Raw genomic sequence first — 27677 nt, 5'->3', positions numbered from 1 at the left:
CACACTGAACTTCATAACCCAGAACCGCACTGAAGTGAACAGCTGAATGACCCACCGCACACTGAACCTAATAACCCAGCACCACTCTGAAGTGAACAGCTGAATGACCCCCCGCACACTGAACCTCATATTCCAGTACCACTCTGAAGTGAACAGCTGAATGACCCACCGCACACTGAACCTAATAACCCAGCACCACTCTGAAGTGAACAGCTGAATGACCCACCGCACACTGAACCTAATAACCCAGCACCACTCTGAAGTGAACAGCTGAATGACCCACCGCACACTGAACCTAATAACGCAGCACCACACTGAAGTGAACAGCTGAATGACCCACCGCACACTGAACCTAATAACCCAGCACCACTCTGAAGTGAACAGCTGAATGACCCACCGCACACTGAACCTAATAACCCAGCACCACTCTGAAGTGAACAGCTGAATGACCCACCGCACACTGAACCTAATAACCCAGCACCACTGTGAAGTGAACAGCTGAATGACCCACCGCACACTGAACCTAATAACCCAGCACCACTCTGAAGTGAACAGCTGAAAGCCATACTTCAAGAACTCCCAGAGACAAACTGAAGTTTATAAGTGAATGACATACTGAAAGTAAAGCTCCAAGCCCCAGGTGGCAAGGTGCAGCTCTGAGTGTGCTCAAAATAATTCCACACAGAACATGTGCACTGTGGACCCACGGTAGTGTGGTGTTATATGCACTGGCTGTTGGCCAGAGCGAGGAGAACAAACATGGCATTCTGGAAGGTGAACTACTGTCGTGATGCCCTGGCTGCTGCTGTCAATGCGCTATGAGGCAGCCCACTGACACTTCAAGGTCTCCCATAAGGTGTCACCATGAGAGTAGAGGAAGGATGCGTGCATTGTGTAATACCTGCACTCGGAAGCAGTGTTTGGGCTAGCATTCACTGTTTCAGAGTGTGCCTGCCCCTTCATTTGTATTTGTGGGTCACTGCTGAAGCTGGGGTCGGACTCAGTATCGGGGTTCTCAGATGTATGTCACTGCTTTCTCTTGCAACAAGGTAGGAAGTAGTAAATGCAACTCGTCATCACCCTCGCCAGACTCATGTCCACCACCACCATATCTTTCAGACTCATTGACCAAATGAGTGGAGGGTGTGGTGACTATTAATTGGGTGAACCAGCCAGAGAAATATTTCACACCTCTAACATGGGTAATTAACCATAGCTCTGCTGCTCCTGACAGCCTGCTTCTACTCTAAACCCTGCTCATTAAGAGCATCCCCTTCCAAAACAGATTTCAATGGTGGCTTCTCTGCTAACAACACGTGACTTTGTACCCATGTTTATTACAGCATGGGAGAGGATGGCATATGTGTCTACTTGTGCCAGACTCAGATGTTATTGAATAGGGGCAGTAGTGAAGCATCAGACACTGCCAAGCCAGTGATGGCATCAATGCTCTGAGTACTTGCAGCTGGGATCAGTGTGTTACTTCTGGTTGATACCCATTTGCTCTGCTGTTCTGTCACTCATGAATTATGCTTCCTTAACTTCAGCAATAGCAGATGGTTCTGCTTTGAGCCATGTGACATGTCCATGCCTTCCTCTCTCCTTCCCATGCACGGCTCTGGCCTTTAGGACATCTTATTTGTTCTTTATTATTCCTGCACATAACTCAGACACGCACAGGGAGCATCTTTCAAAAGTCGGTCTCTGTGATATTGAACGTTGCCTCACCTGCAAGACCCTGCAACCAAGCCTTCTTAGTAATTTTGCCAACGTCCTAAAAGTTCAAAGTGTGGAAATAAATTTGACAAGAATTTCAACTTCTCCTGTGTGTCAGATGCTGCACACTAACCAAGTTAGGCACGGGAGCGGGTTTAATCAGTCTGCACACCCTAAATACATATGCCTTTTCCTCAAAGTGTGCTAATACATTTGATAGGAAATTAAAATTTGTAGGATAGCTTTTGTGAGCAACCAAGTTGTGTAGGAGCACATGTTCAAGCAACCAGCATGGCCCAATGACGTTTGCTCTTTATTCAAAGAGTGCTAGTAAATTTGACAAGAAGTTTAAGTGGGCATGTGTGTTAGCTACTTCACTCAACTGAGTTATACATGCGTGCATGATTAGTGTGTCCTAAAGAAGTTTAGCCCTCATTCAAAGTGTGCTAATAACATGGACAAGAAATTCAAGTGTTTATGTGTGTCACCTAGCTAATGTGAAAAAACAAACAGGTGTCCACAAACTTGTTGAACACTCCTGTCCCCTGTTTGTTTTTTCGAATTGGCACTACAACCTAGTGTCAGTTTTCTTTTTCTATCCTGCACCCTAATACCTGTCTGAATAACAGCACTATGATAGCTTACACAAAGGTGTGCTCCTGATCTGCAGGAATTAGCACCACCTAGCTACTGTGCTCATCCAAGTTGCGCAGGAGCGCAGATTCACTCAACCTGCTCAAGTGGCGACTCAATATTTCAGCAGTTGGGAGTAAGTTTAGTCTAACTCTCATAAATTGGTCTCTTTAGAACCAGTTTGAGAATTGAACAAGGTATTTTGGCAGTACTTCCTTGCCTCATTAAATGGTTTTCCGTAGAGTTTCAATGGCTGCCTCTCATCTTGTGTGTCAATCCAGTCTTTTGTGAACAATTTCTTTTTGATTTTATCAGGATTCTCCCGTAGGGTCTGGTCAGTTTCCCCCAGGTCAACTATGATCGTTTGACAAATTGTTTGCCACTCTGATAGAAAACATCACTGTTGCAGGACAGTGCTTCCCTTACCACTGCAAAGCCTCCATTTGAGGCACGTCCAAACATTTTCTGTACAGAGCTAGTACTTTCCAAGTTACCATGGTCTTCATTGAGGTTAAGCCTAGCTCCATTCGGAGCACCTGGATGGGAGTGCTTTTTGGAACCCACAGTACTTACTTCCAGAATGTCCCCTCAATGGCAGACCAGTTCTTAGCGTCAAATGAAAAAACAGTTTACACTGCATATGTTAAAATGGGGAGTACTTTTATATGATAGAAAGCGATGAGTGGGTTTAGTGAGAAACCGCAGAATCTTTTCAAAAGCAGTCTGCCTTGACTTGCTAGGTTTCTCGCTTTTGATTTTAGAATATCTAACCTTGGTAAGTCACTTCTATTCGTGTTTCGGCATACACCCAGGTATATGAATGACGTGACCTGAGGGATTTTCTTGCCCCTTAGGTGACAAATATTGCCTCTCATGCATCGGCTTCCTGGGCCTACAGCAAAAGCCATGTTCCTTGATTTATTTGGATTTATGTTGAGGCCATTTGATTCCACATAATTTTGAAGGGCCTTCAATTGGTGCTGCAAACCTACTGGGGTCTGGTCTAACAAGACCACATCGTCGGCGTAAAGCAAACGTTGTATCTTCACCCCTCCGATCTTTGGTGGGAAGCACCTGGTGTTGATGAAGGCGTCATCAACGTCTGGGAGGCCAGTGGGCAGCCCTGTTTCAACCCTTTGTTGGTTTGGATCTCCTTTGTCAATGTGTCTGATCTATCCATTCTTATTCTCGTTGAGATTCCTGAGTGGAAGTCCTGTATCACTTCTAGTGTGTTATAGGGGCAACCCCACAGATGCAATTTCGTCCATAATCTTGGGTGATCAACTGTGTCAAACGCTGCTGTCAGAGCAATAAAGGCCGTGTAGATGTTCTTTCCTTTGTTTCTTTCCACCTGGGCTTTAAAGATGTTAATGCGGAAGATGTTCAAAGGTGTTCCGACTCCCTTGATAAACCCGGCTTGCAATGGATCCCTGCGATTGGTTTCGGTGCTCCATTTCCCCAAAGTCTTCAAGTCCAGAGAGGTGAATACTTTTCCCACAGCATCAAGCAATCCTAGGGGATGGTAGTTGCTTGGATCTGTCCTCTCTTCTTTTTTATAGATTGGTGTGGTTACAGCTTTTTTCCAGGATGATGGTCATTCTCATCTTCCCATGATGTGCGTGAAAAGGGACATTAGAAACATGGACCATAGTGCTGGGTACGACTTCAGCATGGCGCTGGTTAGCCCATCAGGCCCGGGTGCTCTCAAGTTGTTTAATTTCTCAATTGCCTCCTTGACTAACTCAAAATCTATGCCTAATTGATCCCATGAACTTTAGAAAAGTGTGAAATCCCGGTTGCTTCAGCAATCTGGTTAGAAACCAACTCTTCCTGGGGAGTGCCCAGGGCCTTGATTATAGACCAAATCTCAGACGTGTTTTTGGATCTGATCAGATAAATCATGGTTTTGGCATCTTGCCTCAGAATATCCTCTACCTGATGCTTCCACCAGTTCCTGTAGTGTTGCCTTAGTTTTGCTATTTTGATTGATGATGAGGCAGTGCCTTCTTTTTATAACACACATATCTGGTGGGTGATGAATTTCTTTTCTCCCAAGTAGCCAAGTCGAAGGTGTGCCGATATTTAAATCCCGGTTTGTTTCTGGTCCCTTTCTTGCATTCCAATGATTGGGTTTCTGATGTTCTGTTGGTCTGCGCGGCCCGTGTTGCTTCATTTAGTTTGCCCGTTAGGGCTGCCAATTGAGCGTTGCGGATCCTCAGTCCATTCCTACCTGGGATTACCTCAGGATCTGTTGTACAACTTAAGGATAACGGGAAAACAGCCTTGCTCCTCCTACTGGACTTGTCGGCTGCGTTTGACTTGGTGGACTATGCAGTCTTATGCAACCACCTCGAATCTGCCGCCAACTTCACCGGAGATGCAATAGCCTGGGTCCAATCCTTCTTAGCAAATCGCACCATGCAAGTCTTCTCCACCACCAACTCAGCTGACCCTATCAAAATAACCTGCGGTGTCCCACAAGGATCATGTATCTCCCTCACCATGTACAATATCTTCACCAAGCCTTTGTTTGACAAGTTGGACAGATTAGGTGTCATCTACACGAACTACGCAGATGAAACCCAGATCCCCCTACCCCTTTCGGGCGACTACGAGACAGACTCAGCCTTGGTGAACAAGATATATACTCTCATTCAGGCATGGATGGCCGCACACGGCCTCTGCCTGAATGACGATAAAACAGAACTACTAATCTTAGGCTCTGAAGCCAACATCCAAAAACTATGCCCAAACTACACATCCTTCAGCATTGATAACAACCCTATCAAGGTGATGTCTGTGGTTAAAACCCTTGGATTCTATATGGACTCCTCCCTTACTCTCAAGAAGCAGGTCAACTCCCTCGCCTCCTCCACTACCTACACCTGCAAACTCATCCGTGCAGCTAGACTTTACCTCTCCAGTGCCAGCTGCATTACATTAGCTAACGCCCTTATCATGTCTAGGTTAGATTACTGCAATGTTCTGTATTCTGGAACCAATAAATATATCACTGATAAACTTCAAAGGCTACAGAACAATTCCCTAAGAGCAGCACTAAATATCCCCTACAGAGAGCACATCACTAATTTCAGGAAAGAGGTTAACTGGTTAAAAATAACAGACAGAATCCTACTTAAAACAGCATCACTCACATCTAAATGTCTAAACAACCTAGCCCCCCGTATCGTATGGAAAAATTCAACAGGAAAATCTCCACAAGACCCACAAGATCTGCTAACACCTCCAAACGAGAGATTCCAAGGTTTAAACGTTCCACCGCGGGAGGAACTAGTTTTCCTGTCAAAGCTGCTCATTGCTGGAACAAATTACCACTTGACCTCAGAACGGAACAACCGTACCCGGAATTCAGGCGCAAGATAATCAATTGGCTGCGCACCAATGACACATAACTTACACCTAGCTTCCTACCTAGCCACGACCTACCCTTTGCCTGGACACCCCAAGACATGCCCTGCTTCTGGGTATATGTTTGTATATATTCTTGTATATATTTGCTTTTTGCCGTTGTGTTTTATATGCATATGCTTGCATATAGTCTCACATATATTTGCTCTTTTTTGCCACTGTGTTGTATATACTCATGTCAAATACTGTAACAAGCTTAAGTCTTCATGTAAACTGTTGAGCCCGGCTACCCATGGGTTTGGCACGCATTAACAAATAAATAAACAAAACAAACAAACAAACAACCACATTCAGGCCTTTGCGTTGTTAAGGATTTCAATCAGGCACACACCAGGGTCTCGCCTCGCATGTAATGCACAGATGAAATACTTATTTATTATGTCTATAGGTTCAATATTCTGAGTGATATACCACTCATATCACACTCATCTCAAAATACCCCCCCGGTCACTGAGGACCAGGAATCAGGCTGGTTAATAAAGGTAAACATTTATTTATGTATTTAAAATTCAAATCAAACACACATTTGAATATATATATATATATATATATATATATATATATATATATATATATATATATTTGGGGCAGCAACTACCAATGTGGTGACAAAACAATTCAGAAAGTAAGTAAAGCTATTGAATTCACTTATAGTAATGCAGAATAGAAAACACAGGAAAAAAATAACAGTTTTGGCTTGTGAAAAGATAGTGCTTAGGTTAAAGATTCCCCCTGCAAAGTTCTTAATTCACAAATGAGCAATTCTACACAGATGTAAGTAAGCAGCATGTATTTAGGAAGGAAAGGAAGAATGCAATCTTCCCTCCCCCAAACAAGAGAGAAAACCGTTTTTGGGAAATTTACACTTTTTAAAATGACAGTTGAAAATGGCGTTGTGAAACAATGAAAAGTGCGCAAAAATCCTTAATTTGATAGAAATTCTTATGAGAGCAACACTGAACCTGTCCCGACAAACATGAGCTACAAGATGAGCAACAGAACACACTTTAAATCAGAATGAAAGTTAAGAAACACTTTGAATGGGAATTTACACGTGTAAAACATTTGCAAAAATGCTAATTCGCGCCTAAATTTCACTATGTGATTTTTAATAAAAATGGGTCAAATACACTGTTTCACAATGTGTTTGGTAGTGGATGTAGCTACAGGTCTTGGGTTTAACTGAGAGTTGAAATTACGCTTCTATCTATACAATTGAAGAAGTTGTGCAAGTTTGAATAAGAGGGGTTTTTGAAAATAAAGATGCGAAAATGAAAACAGAAATCAGTTCTTTCAATGACAATTATGCTTTAAACTAGGGTATTAAGGCTGGTTACCAGTTTGAAACACAGTAAGCCCCAGAGTGGTCCGCGGAAACCATCCCAGCACCTCTGTGTCCGACTTGGAAGACTTTTAAGGGTTTGGGATATTCGCTAGACAAAGGGATTTTCAAGAAATTATCACTAGCACAAGAAATCAAAACAAGGTTTCAGACTGGTGTGACACTATTATAAGTTCTTAATTTAAATAGAGGATGGGTTGAGATGGAATTGGACAAGGCAAATATACTATGGGTTACTATGATTCCTGATGATACTTACAGTCCACTGTGAGTTAAGATTGGACCGTCAGGGTTCTGGTCATCTGGATCGGGTCTACCAGCAGCAGGGCACCTCTGGCAGGATGGTCAGCTGGGCGGTTCTGGTCCATTGGACTGGCACCTCAGGCTGGATTTGGATTGGATTGGCCCTTCTGGTCACTGGACACGGTAGATTAGCGGGATGGTGAGTTCAGTAGGCAAGCATGAATGGTAGCAAGCCAGACTGGATCAGAATTATTCTTTCCTGAAGTTTGGGATGGTTCAGTATTTGGGCCTAGCTGAAGAAGAGTTCAGCAAATGCTGGGCCTTGGTTTTGCAAAGTATTATGGATCGGGACAAGATGAAGAAGTCTGGAACAAAATGCAGTGCGGAAATCAGGATGTAGTCAGGAATCAGTGTGTCTGTGTGTGGTGAAGTTCCTATATTTATCATGCCAAGTGACTTCACAACGTTTATGGTAGGCTGTGATAGGTCAGAGGCACTGGCCTTTTTCTGGTTGGAAACCAGAAAGAGCTGTGATTGTTTTATGATGTGATTTGGGAACTCCCACATTGATTTGAACCACAATTTAGCTTTCCCACAAATGCACATTTCTATAATTATGGCCTCTAATCTAATCAGACACATGCATTACATATTTGATGGGTTATCTTTACGTTCAATTCCCATCTCAGTGAGAGCTGGCTTTGTCGTTCTGTGGAATATTGTCAATTTTAATCATAGTGGTTTGGCCTAACAATTGCTAATTCAGTACATATCTGAGCAATCATCCCTAGAGCATGGGTATACAATATTAGACTTGCAGTGTTAATAGTTTTGGTGCAATTAGTGTTTTGGTGCATCTTTGGTTCCTTATACAGTACAGGGTTCATTCACATCTTCAAAGAAAGGGCATAAAATTAGATGTACAACTACAAACTTTTAGATGTATCCTCCTTCTTGTGGGAAAGTTAAAAGTCTTTAAAACTTAATTTCAAATGGGCATTTAAACACCAAAAGTTCTTGGCAGTTTTTTTACTTTCATTCAACTGGCAACCGCTGTCAAATTCGTTTGATCAGGGTGGGGTGCTCTGCCCTTAAGAGGGAGGAAGTTACCGGCCCCTCCCCTGTGGGGATCAGTATGCAGCCTGCCATTGTCCTTGGCTGGGCCACAGATGAAATTCTGATGAATTCATTGTTGTAAAAGTGCGAGAACCTCCAGCATCAATTAAGCCTTCTTGCTAGCAGTAGAGTGTCAACCTGAAGTGTCATCTTTCCAAGGCTGAGAACTGTCAGGCAGAATTGTAATTACTCAAGACTGAGTTTTAACTTGAAGTTACCTACATCTTCATTAAAACAGAGAAAATGAACACAGTTTATAGGGGATTTTGACATTTAAAGAATTAAGCCTTTCCGCAAAAACATACTTATAAATAGGTGATTTTGCACTTTCTTCCATGAAAAAGCACATTTAAACTGAGTTTTTTACATCAGCTTTTCCTCTGCAGCACCAGTTCTTTCCTGAAGTGCTGGGATTTGTTTTTCAGTTTTGAGATATGTATCCAGCCTTTTGTTTGTAGTTTCTTCCTGCACAGTTGAAATTAATACATGTTGCCATTTTTAGCCGCATTTCTCCCGTGGAAATGGAACCAAATGTTATTGAGCTGGTTTTTCATAAGATACATTTTCCTCTGGCCACACTGTATAAGCTGCAACCCCTTTTACTCTCAAGGATTCACTGGAAGATAAATGGATCTAGCACTAAAAACAGCACTTTGAAGGTTGCAAAGCTACCTTTTTAAAAGGTATTTTCGATTTTCAGGACAATTCTGCTGCCTTGCTCCATGTTTGAATGTGACAGCACCCACTGGCATGCTCCTGCAGTGAGAATTCTGTCTTTACCCCAACTTTGACTGTGTGTGGTAGGGTGTGTATCCTTTTGTGGTTGTGACACAATGCAGTTTTGCAGCTTTTTGCGTGCACAATGGTTAGTGCATCCATTTTTGGCTGTTTCTTTCCAAATTGGTAAAGTGATGCAACAGGGCATATCAGCATGTGTAAAAATATCCCACAACATTGAGAAGAACCAGCTTAGTTTGAACAGGTTGTGATCACTTTGTGGTTTTACTTCAATGACCAGGCTCTGGACTACCTTGCAGTTTGAATAAGCCTTCTTCGGAAGGGGCAATATAATAGTAAAACACAAATACACTCAAAAATACACACTCTTAGTTTCTCTAAATCAGCAAGTACCCAATTGGGATGGCACACAGACACTTCCTCAGGTGACATAAATAGCAAGGACGCTGTGGATATTAATATATCGTTGGTACATTTAGAGAAATACTGAGATGAGTTTTAAAGTAAAGAGATTACAGAATAAAATAAGAGATCACACAAATATTCTGAAGCAGGTAAGTGCTTTTGAAAACCCGAATGCAAAGTAAATTAACCCTTTTCTTGTAGGGAAGGTAAAACACAAGCAGATGAGAGAAGGGTCATTCAGGGAGCCAGGCCAGCCAATGTCAATTGGGCAAATGTCTAGGTGAGCTGAAGCAATTCTTGCAGGTAAGTAAACGTCTTGCACAATGTTTTAGAAGTCTTTGCAGAAAAAGTAGAATCAATGTAGGGTCACAAGCTGGGAGGCTTGTGAGAGGTAGAAGATGCAAGCAACTCTACAGAAGTAACCAAGGCAAGTCTCAACTGAGATCAAGCAAGGCTACAAGACAAGAGGTAAGTTCTCTTAGACTGTACAGTACCTTTGGTTAGAAGAAATGGTTCCAGCTGGCTTCTGTTCCTGTATGGCTCTGTAGATTCTGTTGTTCCTTGGCCTCAGTCGTGGGGACAAGAGGGAGGACTTCGGGGGATGCCTACAACATAATGAGACGGTCAGCGGCAGAAAAGGACCAACTTCTATTCAGCGGCACTTCATGATTTCAGGTCCTCGCGTCTCAGCAAATAGCACCACCATGGTCTCACGGATACCACTCTGGATTTTCCTCGCATCTGGGGTCCAGCACTCTGTTGAGGGGGCTCAGGCTTAGTCAGTCCTGCTTACTGGGAGTTTGGGGGATCTTCCAGCAGCTCTGGTCTGTCTTAAAAGTGATGCACTCCGTTTGGTGTTCCTCTCCCTAGCACTACGGTTCCAGCAGCAGCAGCAGTGGAGGTACAGCCAGCTCTGAGAGGATGTCCAAACAAGTTCACTTTGAAGTTGATTGGTCCCACCAACTCAGGGGAGAAGTCGTCCTTGCAGGGCTTCTCTAGTCGAGGCGAATTCGGATCTTCAGCCCATCAACAGGGCTTCACCGGGCAAACCAATGGTCCAGGAGTTGCAGCAGGCATCTCTTCCAAGTTCTTCTTTGGATTCCTTCGCCCAGTAGTCGACTCTGCCTTCCAAGCCAAAAAGCCTCCCCTTTTATGCAGGTTTTTCCCATTCATTCCAGCCTAGCTGTCACTCACACAGCAGGGTGGCTGTCCTTGTCGGACAGCTGGCTGACCAATCACCTTTGGGTGCATTTCTGTAACCAAGGGGATTAAGCACATGGAGTTTTGGGCACCTCAATCACTTCCTGCCCCTGCCAGACATACTGGAGCCAGAGACGGGCTTCACTCGTTAATCCTGCCAAAGACAAAATGAACAAAGGGACCAAACCTGGTTTGGCGCGCAGAATAAATCTCAAGAAGGACCTTTCCAACAAGAAATGGTGAAAAAAGAAGACCGGGGCCATTTTGATAAAATGGGCACCCATGGGTGCTTTACTGTAGCTGCGAACGCAGCCCACAGTAAAAACACATAATGGTAGTTAAAAGTAAACCACTGCCACCAGCCATTAATTGTAGAAAGGGTAACATAAAAATGTTTAATGAGAAACTAGACAAAGGGGATACTAAGTAACCCCTCCAGCACCCTATTGTAAGATAGTGTGTGCTGGGTCTGGAAAGTTACACATTTAAGTAAAGTCAATTTCACTTCCCTGCTCTTGGAAACAGTAGTTTATCCAAGAGAAGATATTAAACCTTTGGGAAATCTAAGAGACTTCCCTCTGCCACTGCACTGAAGGTGCTGTGTGTCACAATGCAAATATAATGCTTATAGAGTTTGTCAGACTCCAAAACCAAAAAGAAACACAGTGTTAAATCACAGAACAATACATGAGAGAGTGGAAAAGAGGTCTCACTCTCTCCAGGCTGAAAATTAAGTCCTAGAGTCCAGCAAAAGTGCTGGGGGTCTCTAAGGAATTAGCACATTTCTGAGAATTCTCCAAAACAGCTGGTGTTTTATGTTGGGTGTGTGAGTCGTAAGAGGTTAGGGTGGACTTACGGTCGTGTGCACTGGTTAGCTATATCCATAAGGGGGTCCAGTGTCGCAGATGTCTGTTAGGTGTTTGATTGAATTGTGTAGGTATGCTTTTGTGTAGTGTCGATGGATTTATAGATAACGTGCATGGGTGTGTTCCCTATAAGGTTATTTCCAGAGTCTCAGAGAGTTGGTTGCGTGCGAGAATTTGAATAATTCTTGGTGTGTCTATGTGTAGTGTGGGCAGCCCCTAGTTGTGTATAGTGGCGTTGGTTAGGTTGATCAGGAAAAGGGGAGAATTGGTCAAGAAATTGGTTAGCTATGACAGTGCTTTTTATGGTGCAAACCAATGATGCAAGGCACATGTGTACCGCAGGCCGCACCAATCTCGTGCTTTTTGATTTTCAAATGTAGGCAGGTCTGTCCTTACCACATGCATATGCCAATCAATTTATATCAAACGTGGAAGGCCTGGTATTGCTGTTGGTCCAATTCAAACTGCACTAGTACCTGATGGTGAGTAGGCCGGAAATAGAGAAGGCTTGTCGTCGTCAATCGTGTCACAGAATTTCTGAGATTTCTGCAGAAATATTGCCTGAATATTTTCAAGATAGAATTGAGACAGTCTTTCTTCTATTTTCGCTGATTTTATGTATGTGAACAAATGGGCTGCTGGGGTGCGAGTGCCTGCTGACAGAAGACACCTCTTGAACAGCTGAAGTCTTGGAGGCACGAGAACACTGGAAAGAACAGTTTTCACGTCAAGAGGAAAGCAATCAACCACATTAAGCTGGGGTTCCTTTAATGTTAACACGTGAATCACTAATCAGGACACAGATGAATACCAATGAGAGAGGAACACAGGCTACATCATACCTCTCAAACGTTTCAGTTACTGGGGAGGTGGCAAGTAGGGGTGGGGGGAATTTGGATTTTGCCTATTGAGAGCCCATTTAAGTCAATTGATGGGTAAGGGTCTTGGCAGGTAAGTAAACCCCACCATGGCGGTAAGAACTAACATGTGAGTTGTGAGGTATGTCACAAGAAGATTCCAGGGCCCAGAACAAAAAGGCACAGTTCTCTGCAGGGGACTAATAAGGCAGAACTGGCACAGATGTGATGAACCAATGATAATGATGTGTTATTTATATAGCGCTTATGCTAAAGCGCTTTACATAGAACATATATACATAAAATATCACCCAACCTGAGTTGGTACTCATTTATTGACCTCCGAAGGATGAAAGGCTGAATTGGCCTTGCCAGGATTCGAACCTGCGAGCTGCAGATCACACACAGATTTCAGTAGCAAGCACTCAACCTTCTAAGCCATTTTACTGGGTGTAAGGTTTTAGGAATGGTCCAGAAAGCAGGGGTGGCATCAGGGCCTTTCATCCTTTTCAGTTGAAATAGGCCCTGAGCCTTAGGGGCACCCAACCCGCTGCCCCATGTTGCATTATATACAAATGCTTTGGTAGATTAAACCACACTTTTCTGTGTGCATGGGGCAGGCTGCCTTTGCTGGAGCCCTCAGTTACTCGACCCTTATGGTATCCAGCAGTGCGCTACTTTTATCACCTTGTTTCACTTTCTACTCTGGGTTCCAGAACATATCCATCAGCGCTGGCCATCAGGCTGGCCTCCCGAGCCAACCACTTTAGTTGTGAGCCCCTCTTTGTCAGCTTGCTCATTACCTTAGTGAGGAATCCCCCTTGGGGTCATGATGACAGGGTGCTGACTATTATGAGCTTTTTATTTGGCTCTGTCTTCTCTGAGATGTGACTGGAGCTGTGCAGCTTCAACATTCCCACAACACATGCTGCTTGAATGATGTCCTAGCCACACTACTGTTTGTTTACCAGTGTTAAGCCATGTGGGCCCCCACTGGCCCAGATTGTGGCTGCCTTCCTGAGACAAAAGAAAAGAAAGCGTGCCCCAATAGATTTGTTTCTGTAGACAAACCTGATTGCTCTTTCCTGGTGAGATTTCCCCTCCTGCTTTGTGACTCCCTCATTCCTCCTTCCAGTTTCCCTGGTTCCATCTTTTGCCATTATTCTTTTCTTGAATGTTTCACTCTGTTATGTGGCCACATTGCTTGTATCAGGGGCTCTGTGTTGAAAACAAAAATGATAGGAGCTAGCTCAGTAGGTTGAGCGGCTGGAGCGGAAATCGTTGTTTAAGCTACATGGCACTGTTCTTTTTTTTAATCCTTGTGCAGTCAACTCTGCTCCTTTCTTTTTCACTTCTATTTGTTTTATAGTTTGTTTCTATTTTACTTTTTTACATGCTACCAGATTGATATTTCATGTTAGTTGGGGTATTCCAATACAGATTTACAGAAAAGTGTACTAGCTCAGTCAATGAAATACACCCACACAACAAGCAATTGAGGGTTAGAGCCCTTTGGATAGCATGCATGCAATGGATGGGACTCTTACAACAAATAATCAAACCAACTCAGGAAGATGGCAAAGTGCTTTCTGTTTTATTATCAATTGTCTAAAACTGGGAGTTACATAGGACATCAATGGACGTCGCACAAGCATTCCCAAAGCATTTCATTAAGAATTACACTTTTATATCAAGAATTCATCATACATGATGTCATACTACGTGGCAAACTAAAAAAACTAAAAGGGGTTATGATACGTTCAAAGGGAACATCTAAGTATACATTCTATAAGGGGTTGTGATTGGACATCTGCAGTCAGATGGACCTCTTATGCCCACCTCTAGTGCAAGTCATTCTTCATCATTATTAAGTACACAGTATATGATTGGCTCTCAAACTATAAGGCCTTTCATTATGTGGCCTTCTACAATCGGGTGGCACGCTCGTGTCAGTCTGGAACATTCGGCTCACTAGCAGCATGTAAACTCATACCCAGGTGCCAGGAGGTGGACTTGACCGTGTCTCCCTACCCAATTAGCCCAACATCTCTCATCACCCATGCCTTCTGCCATGAAGATTGTCTTTGAACTTGGCCTTGCAGTGTATTCTCATCTCTGGGAATATAAGGGAGTGTGAGCACGTGCTTTCATAGTTCCATCACTGCATGTCCAACTCCTTTTTTCATCCTTGACTCGCTTGACGTTAGACCACAATTCAGCCCATTTTGCAGCATTTAATTGTCCTGAATGAATAAAACTTGACACTCATGGTATTCTTTCTTTGCACCTTAAAAAGGGATGATTCAGCATCTCACGGTTACTGCCTTCAAGAATAGATAACCAGTCTTGGCTGCTTCAGCCTTGACACCAGACCAGACAGCCCTTCCATTCTCTTCCATGATCTGGGCTAATTCTTTGCTGCGACACAGCTTTCCATTTTCCTCTCCATGGGTTTGAACTCACAAAAGTTGTTACACCGATGTCCAGATTCTATACAATGGCAGCTCCGCCTGCAGTCTACTCAGTACGTATAGCCAGATTCTATGATCACTTAGTCTACTTGCGTTGCTGCCTCTGTACAGTTATTAAACGGCTTGCATTTGCTGCTTTGCTCTTCCCGTGGGCAATCTTCTTTTTCACATAAGAACTTTCACTCAATTCTTTAATTCGTCATCAGGTTCTAAAATGTCCATGCATCTTCTTCAGCCTATCTTCTCAGTGTGCCACGCTCATCTCTTGTGACATCACCAGCTCCTCTTTCTCTCATTTTCATATCCCTTCGAGGATCTCCTCCATTAGATTGTCTTCTCTTCGGGAATATATTGATATGGCTTTCTCAATGGGTATATTTTCTCGAATATTCGCAGTGGAATGGTCACTACTACTGGTGTCAAGTATGGCACAATTTCAGGCTCTCAGCCTATAGGTAGTCGGTGGGCGGGACTTCCTGCAGAGGCATGTGGCTGTTCTTCTACACAACATATGTTGATTCTAAAATTAACAGAACAAGAGAAAATGTATTATCCTCTGTTGTTTAAATTGTAAACTGCCGAACTGCGAAACAAGTGCTTATATTTCGGCATCTCCACTTCACACATTTATTCATGAGAAAATGTACTTTAGATCAATGTGCCTTATTTTCCTTAACTTCCCCACTGGGACCATAGGGATTAGGTCAGTATTTACTATAGAGGTAGTCTCACTCTTTCATGGTTTCATAATGCTAAGTATTATTGCAGTTACTGTGCATGAGGCAGCATGAATGACATTGGGGGTGCATGCAAAGAACAACACGCAGGTGTATCGTGCGGGCATGGTTTATCCCAGGTCTTGGAGGCTGCCCCCAAGCAGACCTTTGCAATGGGCCCTTGCTCACCTTAAACCGGCCCTGGTAGCAAGGACAAGGGCTGCTGGTTGCACATGTGATTAGAGCATGACTGGTCAGAATCAGGGTCAGACTAGAGGCCAGCAGGGGTTGGTCGTCTAGGGGCTTCTCTTTGGAAGGCAAGGGAGATTTGTTGGAGGAGATGTTATATAGAGGGGATTGTCCATGTGAGACACCTTTGAGATAGAAACCCTGCAGGACACATATCAGTTACAATGTTGCTATAGTGCATGCATGCACACCTGTTGTAGTCTGCTGGTGAATGGCAGCCATGTTGTATTGTGGCAGCAAAGGAGGAATCCTGACAAGGAGATGGCAGTGTGTAGGAAGTACAGCTGTGGCAAAGTGCAGGCTGAGAAACAGAAGCACAGAAGTAATGTTAGTGGCCCCATGAGAAGGGGGGACGTTTACCATTGCAAAAGAGGAGCCGGATGCCTGAGGCACGATAGGGAGCAGAGCAACCGTGGGAAAGGCGTGTGCCCCACTGGGAAATGCACCCTCTCAGTGCGTAGTGAGTCAGTGGCGCTGGCTGTCCCATAGTGCTTTAGGCGCTGCACTGATGAGTGAACAATGACGCCATACATGAATGCATCCTCTCTAATGTCAATGAAGCCGAGTAGACAATCATACTCCCTCTTATCGGTCCCTAACATCATTAAAGCTATAATCCTAGCATGAGATTTCTTGAGAGAGCATTCTTCCTTTCTTCTCAAACTCTTGATCTCGGTTCATCCTCACCTCCTTAACTACCCTCAAGGAATTTTAAATCAAGCAAACAATTAACTGTCAAGATGTGCCCCCCATGACTCCTGTTTACCTGTGGTCTTTGACTTCTTCCGATCCAGGGTCGCCTCGGTACTGGTGTCTGCTCCGATCCCAGGATAGTATGGGAAGGATGACTGTCCCCAGCCCCCAAGCCAATGATACCAAACTCAGTCAGAGACTGGGAACCCTCTGCCAACACCACGGAAGGGACCACCCACGGGATTAATGTGGTGTCGAGACAGTGTGAACACTGACGTGGGCGTTCAAGGAGAGGAAGGAAAGGAACTAGGAAGGCAAAAATCAGATGGGACCTAGAAGATGGTACCGGTCCGAAGGAACTGAGAGGACAGGTGAGGAAGAAGGAACAAAAGGTAAGAGCTGGCCAGGGAAATACTGTGAGGCGCAGGTACTAACAGAAGAAGTAAGCAAGGCACAGGTTCCAACAGGATAAGCCTCAAGGCCAAGCAAAAATAATAGTTTTGACGCACAGGTAGTGGCTTCAGATCCCCTTAAATGTAATTCCTGTGTGGGAACGATGCTCCAAGGCAACTGCAGGTTGCTCATAGCAACCATGGATCACACATGTGTGGAAACCGGCTGCCGGACCCCTGTTCATTCGTGTGAGAAGCAAGATGGCAGCCCCCATGTGAAGGGATTGGCGAGGAGGATCACGCCGCAGTGGTCCCTGGAGATGGCGATCCCCCAGGCCCCAGGGGGTCCTCCAAACAAGGTAAGCAAGGCGCCACATGGAAGGCAGCGCTGTGACATTAAGTCAACTCGCTACTCAATTAGCATCATCCCGATAACCCCAAAACACCTTTATTTATGCGTTGCTCCCCATTTTAGCTACAGAATATACATATTCCTGTAGCATATGGAATGTTCCTTGATACTCTGATACCTAAATACATATTACCTTTGTTGAAAACTACCCATTGGACTCAAGTGAGCAGTTCTCGGGAAATATATGATACAGCTCTTCTTCAAAGGCACTTACAAGCCAGCAATACCTACTGGGTTAGAATAAGCCACGACTTTGGCCTCTACATAGAACAGAAACTACCACCCCCTGATAGGACATGATTCCCATTGCAAAAGTGATGATGTGAAGCCTGCCCTTTGACACAATCAACCACCAAAGTCTGTGTTATGGCACGATTCCATGTTTGGTATTCCTTTATCTAACTTTGTGAATTCCTAAACGTTTTGTTGATTTTCTTGGGTTTGTGACTTTCTTTTCGTGATCAGTAGAAGCCAAGTCAGAAGGGAGGGCATGGAGAGACCCATAAAGCATGTAGATGGGAAACACCTGGACTCAAGTTTAATATCACTTCTGTCTGTAGCCTCCGATAACGACCACTACCAGATCTCTCCTCTTTCTTTCTAATGTTCCTCTGTTAGTTGACCTTTCAGAAGATTAACTTAGTTTCATAAGAAAAATATAGACTGGCTACATCTTCACTGACTGTTCCTAATTTGTTTTTAAGATGATTGGTTCATTTCTGTGATAAGATTGAATACAAAGGACAGCAGCACAGCGTTTTGTTAGATTTAATTAGTGGTATGTGTTATTTGCTCTTGTTTTGTACATCTAAAGAGGAAAAGTTTGCTTCACCTAGTCCCTCAACCAGGTTATATTTCCCAGTACCTGGGTGACAGTTTAATCAATAAGTATTGGTGGAGTTAAATAATAACCATATAATATAAGAGGAACATCCATACAAGTCTCCGGCCCTCATTATGAGTTTGCCGGTATGTTGGCGGTAATAAAGCCAGCATATCGGCAAACGTTAATACTGTTAATACTGTTACTGGAACCCAGTCCGATGGAATGTCCACTGTACTCCGGACGCTGGAAACAGTGTTAAGTCCCAGAGAACTCCATGGGTTGGATTGTCGGTAATACTGGCTGTGTTTTGCTGGTAAGGTGACAGAATGAGCTCCAGCTTCCAGCTGGAGGTCTGCCCTTCCAGCTGGAGGTCGTTCTGCCACCTCACCGGCAAACTACTACTTTGCCAGTGCGGAAACGTGCCCGTCTACGGTTATACCGGCACATCAATTCCACACCAGCAAAGTTGCAATGTCCCTGAAGATGGGACTGTTGAATTAAAACATTTCCTTGAGAGATCATTCTTTGACTGTGAGATAAGAACTAATAACTTGTACATTGAGAAGGGAAGCTTAAAAGATTTAGAACAAAGACAAACTGAGCAACCTTTTAAGGAAAAACATAGCAAGGACAAAAAGTGGAATAGTCCAAAAACAAGAAGGGATTTAATGATAGATGGTTCAAGGGACACAACCCTAATTGACAAAGAAGACAGGAAGTATGAGGTCTAGGAGTGCCTAGTGAGGGAATGTCAGATGGCTCACTTGATGATAACCGCTCCTCCTGAGAGAACCCCATCCTTAAATAGCCAGGCCACTAAGGGAAAGATGGAAAGATGCCACTCCAACTCTCATAATATCCCCACTTGGTCAAAGGCAAGACATGGACTGGATACAGAAAGGGTGACTGTGGAATTTAGGAGGGACACCCCCATAGGTAATGCCCAGCCAAGACCAGGAGGATTGATATAACAGCAGAGAATGCTTCCCAAACCCAGGTCACCCAGGATTGTATAATTCAACAAGAGGGAGATGACTAAATCTCCCTTAATCTTTCAGTCCTACTCAAAGAAAACCCGAACTAAACTAACGAACGACATCCCCAGTCAGAAAGTCAATAACAATTACAGGGAGAGTTGGCCAGTCCAGAGATGCTCATCAATGGCCAAAGTGGACGGTTAAGACGAACCTTTAGAGCCTACTGCTTTTTCCAAGGCAGAAAACACATTCCTGACCTCCAAGCATCCCGGTCGAGCATTATTGGAGGAAGAATGCACCGGAAATGGCAGTATAGGTGATTACTTACCTTCCAGGCTCAAATGGGAAGGTGACTGCAGACATCAAACATTTAGGCGGAGACAAGGTTTCCCAGTGAGATCGGTTAAAATTAAAAACACCCACAGGGAGGAATTAGCATCAACTAATGATTGGCTAAGCCTCCCCTCAGGCTACAGGCGCAAACCATCAGTCTGGAAACCAGCCTAGGGGAAGAGGAAACACAGCATAGAAAGCCAAACCGCACAGACCGGGATGCTTTCTGAGCTGCTGGACGGGAGGAAGAACAGTGTTTGCTGAGCAGGAGGAAGAGTTTGGAGCAGAAGCAAGAGGAAAAAGGTGGCTGGAGAAGTAGAATGGAGGAGAGATAAGTCCAGGAGAGCAGGGGGGAAGTAAAGTGTGTGATAGTATGCTTAGAGGAATCGACAGAGATACAAATCTGCTGGAGAGTTTATCGGAGGAGGTTGGTGGGGTGAGAGTTTTGGATTTTATAATGACTGAGGGAAGTGAGGAGGATGGACTAATATCAGAGGTGAGGACAGCGGAAAAACAATGGAGAAAGAGGAGCTGTGGGAGGTTTTAATTATCCTGAGTTGATGGAAGGTAGTAGATGAACGCAGAAGGACGATGTGACAGGAGAAGTGTGGTGTTGAAACCAGAGTCATTGGTACGAGAGACTACTGACCAGGGTGAGCAGGGCACCATATCCCTGGATGAGCAAGGCAACAGCACCCCTGGTGGGCAGGGCACTATATCCTATGGAGTTGAACAGGGTACCGTAGCCCTTGTAGTTGAGCTGGGCAATTTATTGCTTGGAGGTGTTCTGGGCACCATATTTCTTGAAGGTGAGCAGGTCACCACAACATTTGGAGGTTAAATTGAAGTTGATGGAGGAAGGTGGGAAGTGAGGAACTCGTTTAAGCAGCAGGAGGAGGTCAGAAAAAGTGACCAGAGTGGGGTGGGGACAGGGTCCAAATGGGCAAAGAAGGAGGAATTGGTGCCCAGACGGGCAAAGAGAAAGAGGGAAGAAGGGCAAAGGAAGATTGGAGAGACTGATGCATTTCTTCTCTACCCACCCTGCCGCTTGTCAGACCAGGGCCTGCCTGACAGACTGACATTAAAACTAGAAGAGCATACGTGGCGTGTGGGCACCATAACATAGGCGACCCTGGAGAGAAGCGGACTGCAGGCTCTCCAAAACAGGACAGCAGGGTAATCCAGCAGAAACCCCTGTAATGAGCTTTGGACATTTACTTTGGACCCTGAAATTCTAAGAAGAGTGCACACCTTATTTCATTTGCCCACATTTTGTTAACTTCCCCTTAGAAAAATCTAATTATCTTTAGTTGATATTTGTGTCTGGTCATTAATTACTCGGCAACCATCACGAAAGCCACTACAAGAAAATGCACAGGTATGGCACCACGACAATCAACATCCACTTAGACTGACAGAGAAGGTTGCACTTACAGTTCGTCCACCATCTCAAGGAGAGAAGGGCGAGGGGTGCAAATCTTGTCGCTCACAGATCAGGGGCGATCCACAGATGGAATAATTGACCAGCAGGAGGACATTGAAAATTGTAGGTTTCTATCTCCTCCTACCCCATCGATTGGTTCAGACAGTTGGGATTTTAAGTTATGTGCCACCCGTCTGATCAGGCCCCCATATGGTCTGTCCCTTCCACTCCTGGCTGCAACTGATTCATAGATCCTATAACCATCTACAAATATAGTGGACGTTAGCCATGTCTCCTGCAATAAGATGATCAGATGTTGAGTAATATAGGGTAAAGAACCAGAAGAGGATAGTAGGTGGACAAATCCCTGGGTGTCCCAGGACATGAGTGATAAGTCTCATTGTTTACTAAGCGCCATAGGCAGGGGATTCCGCCAGGGATTCCGCCAACCATTTTATTATGATTTGGATGTCAGATATCTGAACCTTGTCTTTTGCGGGCAATAGATCTGTTGTCGTAATCTGTGAAGTACCAGCCACTTGGATGGATGGCAGGTCTGCTCCACAGTGTCAGTTTTTGCATCAATTTCCATCCCCCCCATTCAGAAGCTGAGATCTAAAATTTCGCAGCAAGGGGGCGGTGTTCATGTGCTTACAGTGGACTGTCAACACATTTGGGTTAGCACATTTTAAGGTTTTAGTAAACTCAAAATCCTCAGACACAAGTACACGCAATTGAGGAACTTGATGGAGCCAGGACATAAAGGCCAAGCGACATAGCCATTTGTCCCGTGTTTTTGATTGATGTTCTTCACCAGGCACACCTTGCACTCTGGCATTCTGTTCGTTAGTCAATCTCTTTCCATATGTAGACCCTTCTTAAATTTCGGTCTTCGGCCTGGAGCTCTTTTTAGAGCATTGGTCGTCGAGTTATTATCGGGACTCTTCCCAGCAGCCTGTGATACGGTTACATCCAGACTTAAGTCCTGCTGTTCCATCAGGGCAGGAGTTACCTTTCCTGACTTAGCCTCAGTGACCCAGCTACCCAGGTTTCCCAGCAATTAGTCCTGCCATTTTATACTGCGCGCCACCTTTTTGCAGGCTTTCTTTGATTTTATTTTGGGAATGTCAGTAAGGAGTAGAGAGGGTGCTACAACACAAGGCAACTTCCGTGTCACTGCCCGTCTTGTCAGTCGTAGCTGCGCTCTTGAAGAAAGAATGTCAGATGAGTCCAATGAACCAGCATTCATAATGGACGCTGATTCTATTGCATTCCTCCTTTAGAGCAGGGCCTACATTACCGCTTGCAAGCGGTTTGCTGGGCGTGGACGCACTACAGCGCTTTTCCTCAGTGGCCTCAGAATTAATCGGGACTGTAATTGGAGGTTATACATTTTCATGTATGCGCCCGCACAACTTTAGCAATATTTTCATGACAAACTGTATGGAGATCATAAAGGATTGACGCTCAGAGATGGCTGCTGCCCCAGATATCGAGTCCTCCAGCTGAGCCAAGTGTTCAATCTAAACCACCCGGTGTCTAGTCAAATGGTCGACAGATAAATGGTCGACAGACAAATGGTCGACACAATTTGGTCGACAGGTCAAATGATCGAATTTATTTTTTAGTTATATATATTTTTTTAGGTTTTCGTTTAGGAAAAAAAGTGTTTTTTAGCAAAAAAAAGGGGTTAGGGTGCCCTCCCAAAAAAAAAAATAAATAAACAAAACAAAAATTCGGTCATTTGACCTGTCGACCTTTTGGTGCCGACCATTTGTCCTGTCGACCATTTAGATTCGACCATTTGACCTACAACCAAACCACCCCAGTAGAGTCAATGACCAGGTCAGGAGAAGCAGACAATCGGTTGGTGGCAGTATTCTGCATTGGACTTGACTCTGCCCGGATCACTAGGGCATTCAGTACTAGGGGTTCACCCATCACGTGAACAAGTACCTCCACCGCCCCTGCCATACTTTGTTGCATCGTGAGACATACGTCCAGGAGAGAGTGATGTCGTTGTATGTCAAAATATCCTGGGACACTCTCGCCTCATGCGGTTGACCCATTGTTCTTTCAGGGGGCACAGCAGCCGAGCCTGTTAAAGGTTGCTCAGGAAGAAAAAAGAGGTTATCGTCCCCTTTTGTCGTGCTCGAGCAGGCCTATGCACTTCAGTCGCTGTACCAACCATATTCACTGAAGCATGTCTGGCTTCCACAGTTGGCCCAGCTCCAGCCTTCCTCCAGTTATATCGATTGGTTCTTACAGGCGGGAAATTAATTCTCCACTGTTAAATGCCACAATGAAGTGCCAGATTAGAAAGGAGTGGGCAGCTGACCCCTAATCGCCATCAGGCGGCGCCCAATGTGTTAGTCGCGTTCAATGATAATGTACCGGGTCCTTTATCGTCAGCGCCCTGAATGTTCATTTGTTCTTGCGGAGGGAGCCAACAATTCCCTACGGTGCCAGAGGTACAGGAATTTCACCAGGGGGTGGCTAGAGCATGTCCCAGACAATCAGCTTCTGATTGCAATTAGTGTCCCGTTCCAAGGATTAACTTTTAGAATAGATTAGTGACACTTCACACTGCAGAACAAGTCTCAGAGTTTGTCAAGTTAAAAAAGTAGTGGAATTGGCCATACTCAAAATGATTGCTTATCCATCCATCACTGCAGAGACTTCAGGCGATAGGAGTGTTCATTGTTCCACAAGGTTCTAGCTATACAGTGACCTTTACAATCGCAGTCTTCACCCAGCCCACCACAGACCACCAATGACCACTTCACACCACTCCACCCAGCATTCTGCGCTGAATTTAGCTCTTTATTCTGTGATCTGGGTGGCTGGTCACAAGCACCTCCTCCACAGTACAGCAAGAGAAGAAAGACTATGGCCACCACCAATGATCACTCCACTCCACAGCACTGCGCTCCACGCTCTGTGCTGAAATGAGCTCTTTATGCTGTGAGCTGGCTGGCTGTTATGTGTGCTTATATCGCGCCGGCAGGCCGCAGGCTTCAGGGCGCTGGTAACATACAACAAAACTGGACATACATGGGACATGCCTTAAGCATCCAAATGGGCTGTCTATTTCCTAAATGGGTACAATCACTTGAAGAGGCAAGTCTTCAGGCATTTCCTAAACGTTTAATAGTTCTCTTTCAGCCCCAAGGTGGACGGTAGTTTGATCCAGTTGCCCGGCACGCACTGAAAAGGATCTGCCCATACCTGCCTTAAGATTGTATCTTGGCACGTTAAGCAATCCTTTGTCTGCTGAGCGTAGCTGTCTCAAGGGAATGTATCTTACAAATTGATTTTTGAAATAATGAGGGGCGTCTCCAAAGAGGCACCTGTGTATGATGGTCATTGACTTAAAGTTCACTCTGTCATCAACTCTTAGCTAGTGCAGAGATTCTCTTGCCGTTGTTATGAAATCCCTGGTTTTTATTTTCTTAACTATACGTACTGCGTCGTTTTCCATGACTTGACACCTGGCAAGATCTCTTTTGGTTGCTCCTAATAACAATGCATTACCGTAATCTAATCTCGACAGACCTATTGCTCTAGCAATCGTTGCTGTGTTTTCCCCATTAAGATACGGTCTAATTGCTCTCATGAGGCGTAGGTAGTATGCATTATTTTTATGCAAGTAATTAACCTAAGCCTCTGAGCTCATCAAGGCATCCACCATCATCCCCAGTGTCTTGACCTGGCTCATGACCTGTATTGTTGCCTCTTTGATTGGGGGGGGGGTTGCACTCCTCTCCTAATTTAGTTCTAGCTTTGCTGGTTCCAAAGATCATAAGCCCTGTTTTCGTGTTCTTTAAACACATTCAGTGTTACTGCATCCACAGGTCTATTATGCAGTACACCTCAGCCATTTTAGCACTATCCCTGGTATATTCTCCCTCCAATTCAATAACAAGTTGCGTATCGTCTGCATAATTTGTGAAGAAAACGCTGATGTCATCCTACAAGTCACAGAGGCTTCTCATGTATATATTAAAAAGGAACGGAGATAAACTTGCTCCCTGAGGTACTCCAAAGAATATTGATATGGCCTCAGAAAAGGTTTCCCCCCAGTGCACTCTAGCCTGGCGCTCCATGAGAAAAGATGTGAGCCAGTCCAAGGTAAGTGGGGAGCACCCAGCTATTCTCTTTAGCGCTTTTACTAGGAGCTGGTGATCTACCAGATCAAAGGCAGCGCTAAGATCAAGCAACATCAGCATCCCTGTTTTGCCTCTGTCAACTAGCCCTAGCATATGGCTTTGCAGGACCAACATGGCCGTTTCCATACTATGGATGGCCCTAAAGCCTGATTGTTGTTGATGAAGTGATTCCTGATCTTTTATGTGTTTCTGTAGTTAATTAGTCGCTATTCTGTCTAGTATCTTGAGGACGAAGTTAGAGTTAGTGATCGCCCGAAGATTGCCTGGGTCCTTGGGGTCAAGACCTGCCTTTTTGACCAGTGGCGTGTTACTTTCTTGATTCCCTTAGGCACTGAGCATTCTTTAAAGGATGAATTAATTATTTTAACAAAAACTGGAGTATGATTTTAGAAGGAAGTATGTTTTCAGCACACGATGATGGTTTTGTTTGATTTAGTACCCCCAGCAATTCTTTTTTAGAAACTGTAAATTTATCTATAACGCCCAGATTAGGACAGTCTTTCTCCGGCGTGAATTTTCCTGAGATTTCGTTAGCCTTACTAGTATTATTTCTTGCCTTTTGCGTTTTTCAGTGAAGGCATTTTGGACTATGTCTCAGTCTACCTTTGATGGGGAGAAGGGCGGTGTGAGGGCCTTTGTTTGTTCAATACTTTTAATTATCTCGAATATTTTACTTGTGACATTTGATGCTGCTGCTATTTCCTTGTTATAATGATTAGCCTTTGATTCTCTTATACTTTCCCTGTAGTTTTTGTTAGCTTGCTTCCAATTGTCCTTATTTTCCTTAGAGCGATTTTGGTGCCATTTTCTTTCCAGAGCTCTTTTTTCTATTTTCTTTTTGTTTAACTCTTCAGTGAACCGCTTCTGGTGCTAGCTATTTTTTTTTCTAGCTATATTTGTTTTCAATGGAGCTGGTCTCAAGCACCTCATCCAGAGTACAGCAAGGGAAGAAAGACTATAGTGACCACCAATGACCACACCACATCGCTCAGCGCTCTGCGCTGAAATGTACTCTTTATGCTGTGAGCTGGATGCTGGTCGCAGGCACCTCCTCCACAGTACAGCAATGACCACTCCACACCACTCCGCTATTCAATGCACATTAAATAGCAAGGCACTACACCAAAAGCCAACAACAAACTCATTAAAGTCCTACAAATTCCTCAAAACATATATCAAAAGCTCCAAAGTGCACCAAACACACACCTTTTGAAACACCTTCTGGCACAGCCTAGCAACACCTCGATAAAGAACGGGTAGCATGCTTGGCCCTTAGAGAACTTGTGAGCTCTGATTGGTTGAATGTACTGGGACAAACTCAACGAATCACCTGAGATATCCCTGATTCGCTAAACAAACACAATGAATAAACCTATTATTCGTCATGGGATCCACTGTTCCTGATTGAGCCTAGAATCATCATGTGGATCCAGGAACCACGCTGTGAGTTCATTGGGGATTTGTTGTTGTCAAATACCCATTTCATTATGCGGTAGGAACGAATCATGTCTAAAGGATTGGTCCACTTCCTTGTGTCCGTTGTTGAGATGTTCTTCATCCAGTCCCACTTTCTACTTACCATCAAGCGCTGGTTGGGGTCCCATCATGAAAAACTCAAATGCAATTTCACGCGAAGAAATGCAACTTCCCAACCTATCCTGCCTCTCTGACCTTTCTATCAACGGCATGGTACCTCCTTTAGGTATTAAAAGTCTAGACTTCATATATGCCCAAACCTGTCTTTAAAACAACCAAAATTGTTAAAACTTCCCAATTCCAACTACACTCAAATAAATCACATCAACATATGAAAGAACATATTTAAGCAATAGTACGATACTAACATGAATGCTCTAATATCTGGACTACTAACATCCCACTGCACCACCTGAACTATCAACATTCTACTGCACCACCTGAACTACCAGCATTCCGCTGCACCATGTGAGCTACCAACATCCTGCTGCACCACCTGCACTACCAACATCCCACTGCACCACCTGAACTATCAACATTCCGCTGGACCATCTGAAAAACCAGCATTCCGCTGCACCATCTGAGCTACCAACATCCCGCTGCACCATCCAAACTACCAACACCCTGCTGCAGCATCTGAACTACCAACAACCCACTGCACCCTCTGAACTGCCAACATCCCGCTGCACCATCTGAGCTACCAACATCCCATTACACCAACTGAACTACCACTGCTTTCATTAAGAGTGGCAAAACATCATTGCTCATCACCACTAGTCCTCAATACATCCACAACATCAACCAATCCCGATCCAATTACACCAGTTCCCACTGGGCAGATGGCTAGACCTTTGAATTCGATTTCAGTGCCAACCAATCTCATATCTGAAAGAAATGTTCTGCATTCTTGAAACACCTGCCTCCAATGAACACAGAACTTTGTGTACCACCCTTTGGGCCTCATTACAGGTTTGGTGGTTATCTCAGCGGTAAAT

This window comes from Ambystoma mexicanum, chromosome 11 (assembly GCF_040938575.1).
Source record: "Ambystoma mexicanum isolate Mex_15411 chromosome 11, UKY_AmexF1_1, whole genome shotgun sequence".
NCBI classification, from domain to species: domain Eukaryota; kingdom Metazoa; phylum Chordata; class Amphibia; order Caudata; family Ambystomatidae; genus Ambystoma; species Ambystoma mexicanum.
Note: the sequence above shows the minus strand (reverse complement) of the source record.